Source organism: Carlito syrichta, unplaced genomic scaffold, assembly GCF_000164805.1.
Source record: "Carlito syrichta isolate Samal-C Ts95f unplaced genomic scaffold, Tarsius_syrichta-2.0.1 Scaffold303623, whole genome shotgun sequence".
Classification (NCBI taxonomy): Eukaryota; Metazoa; Chordata; class Mammalia; order Primates; family Tarsiidae; genus Carlito; species Carlito syrichta.
The window spans coordinates 349,581-357,515 of NW_007247719.1; positions in this window are offsets into that span (position 1 = coordinate 349,581).

Here is a 7,935-nt window from a genome sequence, read left to right on the forward strand (position 1 = left end):
TATTTAATTACATTTATGGTTTTAGGAATGTTGAACCAGCCTTGCATCCCAGGGATGAAGCTTACTTAGTCATAATGAATGATTTTTGAGATGTGTTGTTTTATCCAGTTTGCTAGGATCTTGAGAATTTTAGCATCTATGTTCATCAAAGATATTGGCCTGTAGTTCTCTTTCTTTGTAGGATCTTTACCTGACTTGGGTATCAATATGATGTTAACTTCGTAAAATGATTTGGGGAGAGTTCCATTTTTCTCAATTGTCTGGAATACCTTCAGTAGGATTGGAATCAACTCCTCCTTAAATGTTTTGTAGAATTTTGCTGGAAAGCCATCTGGTCGAGTGCTTTTTTTTGTAGGTAGTTTTCTTATTACATAGTCAATTTCCTTGAGTGTTATTGGTCTCAATTTCTTCTTGTTTCAACCTAGGCAGATTGTGTGATGACAGAAAGTCCTCCATTTCCTTGAGGTTTTCAAGTTTGTTTCCATACAAGTGTAGATAGTAGTCTCTAATGATCTTTTGTATTTCTTCAGGATCAGATGTGACTTCATCTTTTGTGTTTCTGATTGTGTTTATTTGGTTTTTTTTCTCTTTTTCTTGGTCAGTGTAGCTAGGGGATCATTGATCTTGTTTATCCTTTCGAAGAACCAGCTTTTTGTTTCATTGATTTTTTGTATTATCTTTTTGTCTTCTATGTCCTGGATTTGGGCTTTTATTTTGGTGATCTGGATTCCTCTGCTGAAATTAGGGTTTTTGTGGTCTTGCTTTTCCAACTTCCTTAGGTGGCTTGTTAGGCTGTTAATTTGTGATCCTTCCATTTTCTTCATGTGCATTTGTAGGGATATAATTCCCCTGTTACCACAGCTTTCATGGCATCCCAGTGATTTTGGTAAGATGTTTCTTCATTTTCATTTGTTTCCAGATATCATTTGATCCCTGTTTTGATTTCATCATTGACCCAGGAGTTGTTTAGCATCATGCTGTTTAGTGTCCATGTCTCTGTGGGTTTTGGCGGGACCTTGTTGGTGTTAATGTTTATTTTTGTTCCATTGTGGTCTGAGAAGGTGCATGGTAGAATTCCAGTCCTTTTAAATTTGCTTGTGCTTAATTTATGGCCAATTATGTGGTCGATCTTAGAATACATTTCATGCGGTGATGAGTAGGATGTGTATTCTGTGGTCTTTGGATGGAGTGTTCTGTAGGTATCAATTAAGTCCATTTGGTCCATAGTCAAATTGAGGTTCCAGATCTCATTGGTGATTTTTTGTCCTGATGATTTGTCTAGGGTTGTGAGTGGGGTATTAAAGTCCCCAGTTATGATGGTGTTAGAGTCAATATCTTTCTTTAGTTTTCCTAGTAGTTGCTTTATGAAACTTGGCACACCTATGTTGGGTGCATATATGTTTAGGATAGATATTTCTTGTTGATGGAGTGAACCTTTTCTCATTATGTAGTGACCCTATCTTTTTTTAATTTTTGATAGCTTAAATGGTATTTTGTCTGAAATTACGATTGTGACTCCTCTTTTCTTTTCTGTTCCATTCTCCTGAAAATTTGTTTCCCATCCTCTTACTTTGAGTCTGTGCATGTCCTTTCTAGTGAGATAGGTCTCTTATCAGCAGTATATTGTTACCAGGTGATATTTTATCCATTTTGTCATTCTTGTCTTTTCAGTGGTGCATTTAGTCCATTCACATTCAGGCTAGTTACTGAAATGGGAGAGTTCATCCCTATCATAGAGTTCTTATAAAGTTGTGGTTCTTCCACTTGATTTTTTGTCTTTCTTTTGGTTTTGGAGTTGGTTCATGTGTATTTTATTCTTTTTCCTGTACTCTTGTGAAGAATGCTGTTCTTTTTTCCTTTTCTTCCGTGTGTAGTACTTTCTTAAGTGTTTCATGTAGAAATGGTTTGGTGGCAGCATAAGTTCTTAGGGATTGGATATCTGGGAAAAATTTTAATTCTCCCTCGCGGATGAAGCTTAACTTGGCTGGGTAGGTTATTCTCAGTTGAAATTGATTATTTTTTAGGACTTTGAAGATAGGGCTCCAAGCTCTCCTAGCCTGCAGGGTTTCTGTAGATAAATCTGCTGCTATTCTAATTGGTCTTCCATGGTAGGTGATCTGGCCTTTTTCTCTTGTTGCCTTTAGGGTTTTTTCTTTTATGCCTACTTTGTTTAGGAAAATTATTATGTGTCTAGGAGTTGGTCTTCTCATTTGTTTTCTTGCAGGGGTTCTCTGAATCTCTTATGTTTGAATTTTTCATCACTGATTAGATAAGGGAAGTTTTCTTGAATGATCTCATGGAAAGTTTGTTCCAGTGTGGTCTCTGTCTCTCTTTCTGTCTCATGAAGGCCATTACTCTAGGTTTGGTCTCTTAAAGTAATCACTAATCTCTTGAAGGTTTTGTTCTGTCTTTTTGAGTGTGTTTTCTGTGTTTTTAAGGGTTTGGGTTAGTTCTATATTTTGGTCCCCAAGCTCTGAGATTCTTTCTTCTGCTGAGGTAATTCTGTTTTCCATACTTATCACTTTGTTGTTTATTTCATTCACAGTTTTCTTTATTACTGTTATCTCAGATATCAGCTCCTTCCTAGTTTCTTCTTGTCTCTCCTCAATTCTTTTTAATCTCTCCATTAATGTCTTGATATCTAGGTTTGTAGTTTGGGACCAGTCAATCTGAGGGCTCTTCATTGTTTGCATTCCAAAGTCAGTTTTCTCAGTGTCTGCCCTCCCAGGGCTCTGGGAGAGACCCATATTCTTCTTTTGGTTTTTCTTCATTTGTGTAGATTTTTCTCTCTCTCCCCCCTTTCCCTCTCCTTCTTTAATTCTGTTTTTCAGGGAAGGTGAGGTTGCTTTTGTTTCACTTGTGCAATCTCCTGTTCTTCCTTATGAGGGTCCTTTGGCTTTGTTCACTTTTGAGGTTGAAGTGTGGGCTGCGGGCTATACTTTTTGCAGTTTTGAGGTTTAATTGAGGGGGAAGCTGTGATTCAGAATCTATATGCTGATTCCAGCATCCACCAATAGGTGTATGAGCACACTGGAACCTATTTCCCACTGCCTTACAGTCTGTCTGTGCAGCGAGCTATAGCTTTGATCCCTGGAACAAAAGGAGGTACAAAAGAGGAAAATAATGGAGGAAGTGGAGGGGGTCAATAGCAAGTTAGAGAGAAGAGTGAGAGGGAAAACAGCCATATATACCAACTAACAGGTGAAAAAAGAGACACAAGACCGGAGAGAAGTGAAAAAAAATACAGAAGGAAAATTCCCTAAAGAATATTAGTAGCTACACAGAAGCAGACCAATAAAATCATGAAACACATAGTGTCAGTCAGAAAGCAAACAAAAGTAAGCAGAACAAACAGTCAAAGTGATAAAATCAAAAGTCAAAATAAGAGATCAGACTAGCTCTGGAAGCCTTCCTGAGTGTCTAAAGTCTCTTCAGATTTCCAGCCTCTCCCCTTTGTTTTCGATGCAGGCAGCTAGATTTACTCACAGCTTGGATTTGTGTTTTTTTAGCCTGCTGTCTGGGAGGTCTGTGATGCTTAGTTGCCTTTGTCTGATTCAGGTAGTGGAGGAGCTTTGTCTCCTGTTTAGCGATGTTACCTTAGGAACCAAGGTGAAGGCTGCTGATAGGTGGGTGGGGCAATGTGAATCTCTGCCTGGAGAATGGCCAAGGTGGCAGCTTCACTTTTGTGGATCATTTCTCTCTGCTCGTCTGGGTCCCTAGGTGATCCACTACGATGGACTGTGGTGGTGGGAGGCACCAAGGATCAGCTGCACAACCGGGTGCTGGATCCGGGATGCCACCAGCAGGCTGGGGTGGAGGAGGGGGTCGGGAGTTCCCTCCTCTGGAGCTGAGAGCCTCCGATCAACACCTCCTTAAGATATACTGTTCCTTTACACAAGCATTGGGTCACATGCTGCATGCCTCAGCCAGGGTGGGCCCAGAGCTCCAGAGCTCCAAAGCTCCAAAGGGCAGGAAGTGGGTTGTGAGAGTGGCCCTGGGCCCCTCATAGTGTCCTTCAGCCAGAAATGGGAATGGTATCTCTGAAGGGTGGGCACCCAGGGCCTCCGTGGGTGACTGGCAGCTTGGTGCTGGGTGCTGGGTGAGATGATGTAGCCAGGAAGGGAGCTGAGACCCGAGACTCCTGCGCAGGTGGGAGTCACGTACAGTGGAGCAGCAGCAGACGGGGGCTGCAATATCTGGCCCTACATGGGGCCAAAGGTCCCCAGGACTCGGACCACTGTGACTGGCAGTGGGCAACAGGGTGGGGGAAGAAAAGTAAGAGTCTTTTTGGGAACGCACATTTGGAGAATCTCACAAATCAACCTTTGCCATCGCCATCTTGCCAGAACTTAGGAAACATTTTTCTACATTCTTCTATGCCTTCTTTATTACAGAATAGGCTAACCCCAGAAAGATGTTCTTACAGTTCTTCACTACTATAGGAAATACCACTTCTTTCTAGAATAGTGTTACATTAAGGCTTACTGCTTAAATTGTAGAAGGACATGATTTGTGGAAAATAAGAAAAATATTCTCACTCTTTTTGTAGTCACCAAAAATGATGCAAAAAGGTGGGGGGGAGAAGAAAAGATACGAGGAAAAGAACAGTTTTTTATAAGGATATAAAATCATGAATTTGTGGGTATTCATTTTTTTCTCTCCAGATTTTGAGAAACAAATGTGAAAGGTTAGGAAGTACAGACTGCGTTGTTTTTTTGCCTTTTTTTTTTTTTTTAGAAGTTAAGTTGCTAACATTCTCTCCTTCTGCTTGTAAAACATATTATCATAGGACTACGGTTTTAGGGAAATCAGGTGGAAAATAATTTAGTCAAATTGTAAATACACATACATTGAAGTCAGTTTTTTCAAGTTGTGAAAATAATAGACTAAAAAGAAAAATCCAATTGGTCTACCTTTAAAATTAATATTTCTTGATGACATAGGTGGCATCATTGACCTACAATCAGAGACTTATGATTTGAGGTATTTGGTACAAGTGTTTAATGAGTAAAGAAATTGAGCAAGTTTCTATAAGAGACTGATTTATGACCCACAATATGTGGTTTTATCTTTGCTTATGTATGAGTAGCTAGGGACAACAATAGATAAGGCTTGAGATGTATAGAACTGTAGCCTATGATGGTAATGTTTTGTTGAGGAGATAAAGCTAACACACTTAAAACAAGGTATTATTTAGGTAATGGATTTACAAATTCAAATGAGTCTCAGACCATGAGGAAATATAAATGCATGAATGGCACTGTATATAAGCAAAATTAAATTAGGGGGCTTTAAGTTTGAGAATGCAAGCTCTTCTGAAGGTATTCAAACTCAATTTTAAAAGTTTTTAAACCAAGAAAAAAAAAAGCAGTTAGATTTGAATTCCATCAATTGTTAACTGTCAAAACTTGGAAGGGAATAAAAAAAAGAGAAGTCTCCAGGCTAAGAATCATCCTACCCATGATTTGAGCCTTAGTTTTGAAGGCCTGGAAGCTTGATTCTTTCTGAGTACCCAGATCACTAATTAATGGATGACTAAATCATCTACAGACAGTTCCCAACTTATTACTGTTCTACTTTAATGTTTTTTACTTTATGATGGTGTGAAGTGATATACTTAAATTAGACTCCTTGATTTGCAATGATTGTATCTGGACAGAAGACCTGTCATAAGTCGAGGAGCATCTATATATAATTCTAATAAGATAATAAATTAGGAGGTTATTGTATTTAATGTCTACATGGAATTCACATTTGCAGTGGACACAATTATCCAAGAAATTTTTTCCTTAACCAAGACACTTTGGAAGCTAAATCAATTATCAGAACAAAGAGAATTATTGCATGTGAAGGTCATATATTACAGTTTTAAATAATTAAGCTGCCTTTGCTTAGAAGCTACAATCACTTTTTTTTTTACTTTAATCAATATTTTTTTATGATGTTGTGGGGTACAGTTAAGAGTTAGGTATACAAATACGTTTCATTCAGGAACCCGGTTGATAAGAGGTGTTTCCCCATCCCCAGACAGATATTTGCTACCGTTAATCCCAGCTCCCTCCCCCTCATAGTTTCCCACTACTGTCAGTCATTTTCTTATAGTATTACACTGGATGTTCAAGGTCCATTATATAAGTAAGAACATGTGATACTCAGATCTTTGTTTCCGTGAGAGGTCACTCAGTATTATAGACTCTAGCTCCATCCAGGTTGCTGCAAAATTCATGATGTTGTTCTTTTTTATGGCTGCATCTTATTCCATTGTGTATATGTACAACATTTTTTTAATCCAGTCCTCTTTTGATGGGAATCATGGTTGCTTCCAGGTTCTTGCTCTTGTGAACTGCGAAAAACACATGTGTGCAGGTATCTTTTTTATAGAGTGATTTGTGTTCTTCAGGATATATTCCCAGTGGATGGATTGTGGGGTCTTATGGGAGGTTGATATTTAGAGCTTTTAGGAACCACCACACTCTTTCCACAGAGGTTGCACTAGTTTACACTCCCATAGAGGTTGCACTAGTTTACACTCTCCAGCAGTTGTTATTTTTTGAGTTGTTGATAATTGCCATTCTGGCTGGAGTTAGGTGTTATCTCATTGTGGTTTTGATTTGCATCTCCCTGTTGATTGCTGAAGTTGAGCATTTCCTCATGTGTCTGTTGGCTGCTTGGATGTCTTCTTTTGTGAAGTGTCTGTTCATATCTTTTGCCCATTTTATAATGGGGTTGTTTGTTTTTTTTCTTTTCAGCACGTTTGAGTTTCTTGTAGATCAAAGATGTTAAGCCTTTGTCTGACCTGGTGCTGGCAAATACTTTTTTCCAGTCTGTAGGCTGTCTCCCTGATCTCCTGATGGTGTCTTTGGCTTCACAGAAGCTTGTCAGTTTAATAAGGTCCCACTTGTCTACCTTATCTCTTATGACCTGTGAGTTTCGGGTTTTGTTCAGGAATTGGATGCCAGTTCCAATTTCCATGAGTGTATGTCCTTTATTTTCTAAGGTTCTTATGATTTGAGGTTTTACATTTAGGTCTCTGATCCATTTGGAGTTAACTTTTGTGCATGGGAATAGATAGGGGTCCTGTTTCAATCTTCTGCATGTGGTCAGCCAGTTTTCCCAGCACCATTTACTGAATAGGTTCTCCTCTCCCCAGTGGTAGGTGGTGGAGGCTTTGTTGAAGATGAGTTGGTTGAGAAATTGAGGTTTTGCTTCTGGAATCTCAATTCTATTCCATTGATCTATATGCCTATTCCTATACCAATACCAAGCTGTTTTGATGATTGTAGCTTTATAGTAAAGTTTGAAGTCTGGTAATGTGATCCCACCTGCTTTGTGTTTTTTTTTTTTTGCTGAGGATTGTTCTGGCTACTCTTGGACGTTGGTGTTTCCATATAAATTCCTGTGTTGTTTTTTCTAGGTCTGAGAAGAATGTTGCTGGTAATTTGATGGGAATTGCATTAAATTTGTAGATTGCCTTAGGTAAGATGGACATCTTCACAATATTTTCTTCCAATCCATGAGCATGGGATATTTTTCCACTTGTTTGTGTCATCTTTGATTTCTTTGAGCAACGTTTTGTAGTTTTCATTGTAAAGGTCTTTCACATCTCTTGTTAGGAAGATGTCAATGTATTTCATTTTTTTTGCAGCTATTGTGAATGGAATTGTGTTTTTTATTTGGGTTTCTGTTTGTTTATTATTGGTGTAAAGAAATGCAATTGTCTTTTGCACATTATTTTATATTCTGAGACTTTGCCAAAGGCCTTTATCAGTGTAAGGAGGTTTTTGACAGATTATCTTGGGTTTTCAAGATACACAATCATGTCATCAGCAAAGAGAGATAATTTGACTTCCTCTTTTCCTATTTAGATACCCCCAATTGCCTTCTCTTCTCTGATTGCTCCAGCCAGGACTTCCAATAAGATTTTGAACAGGAGGG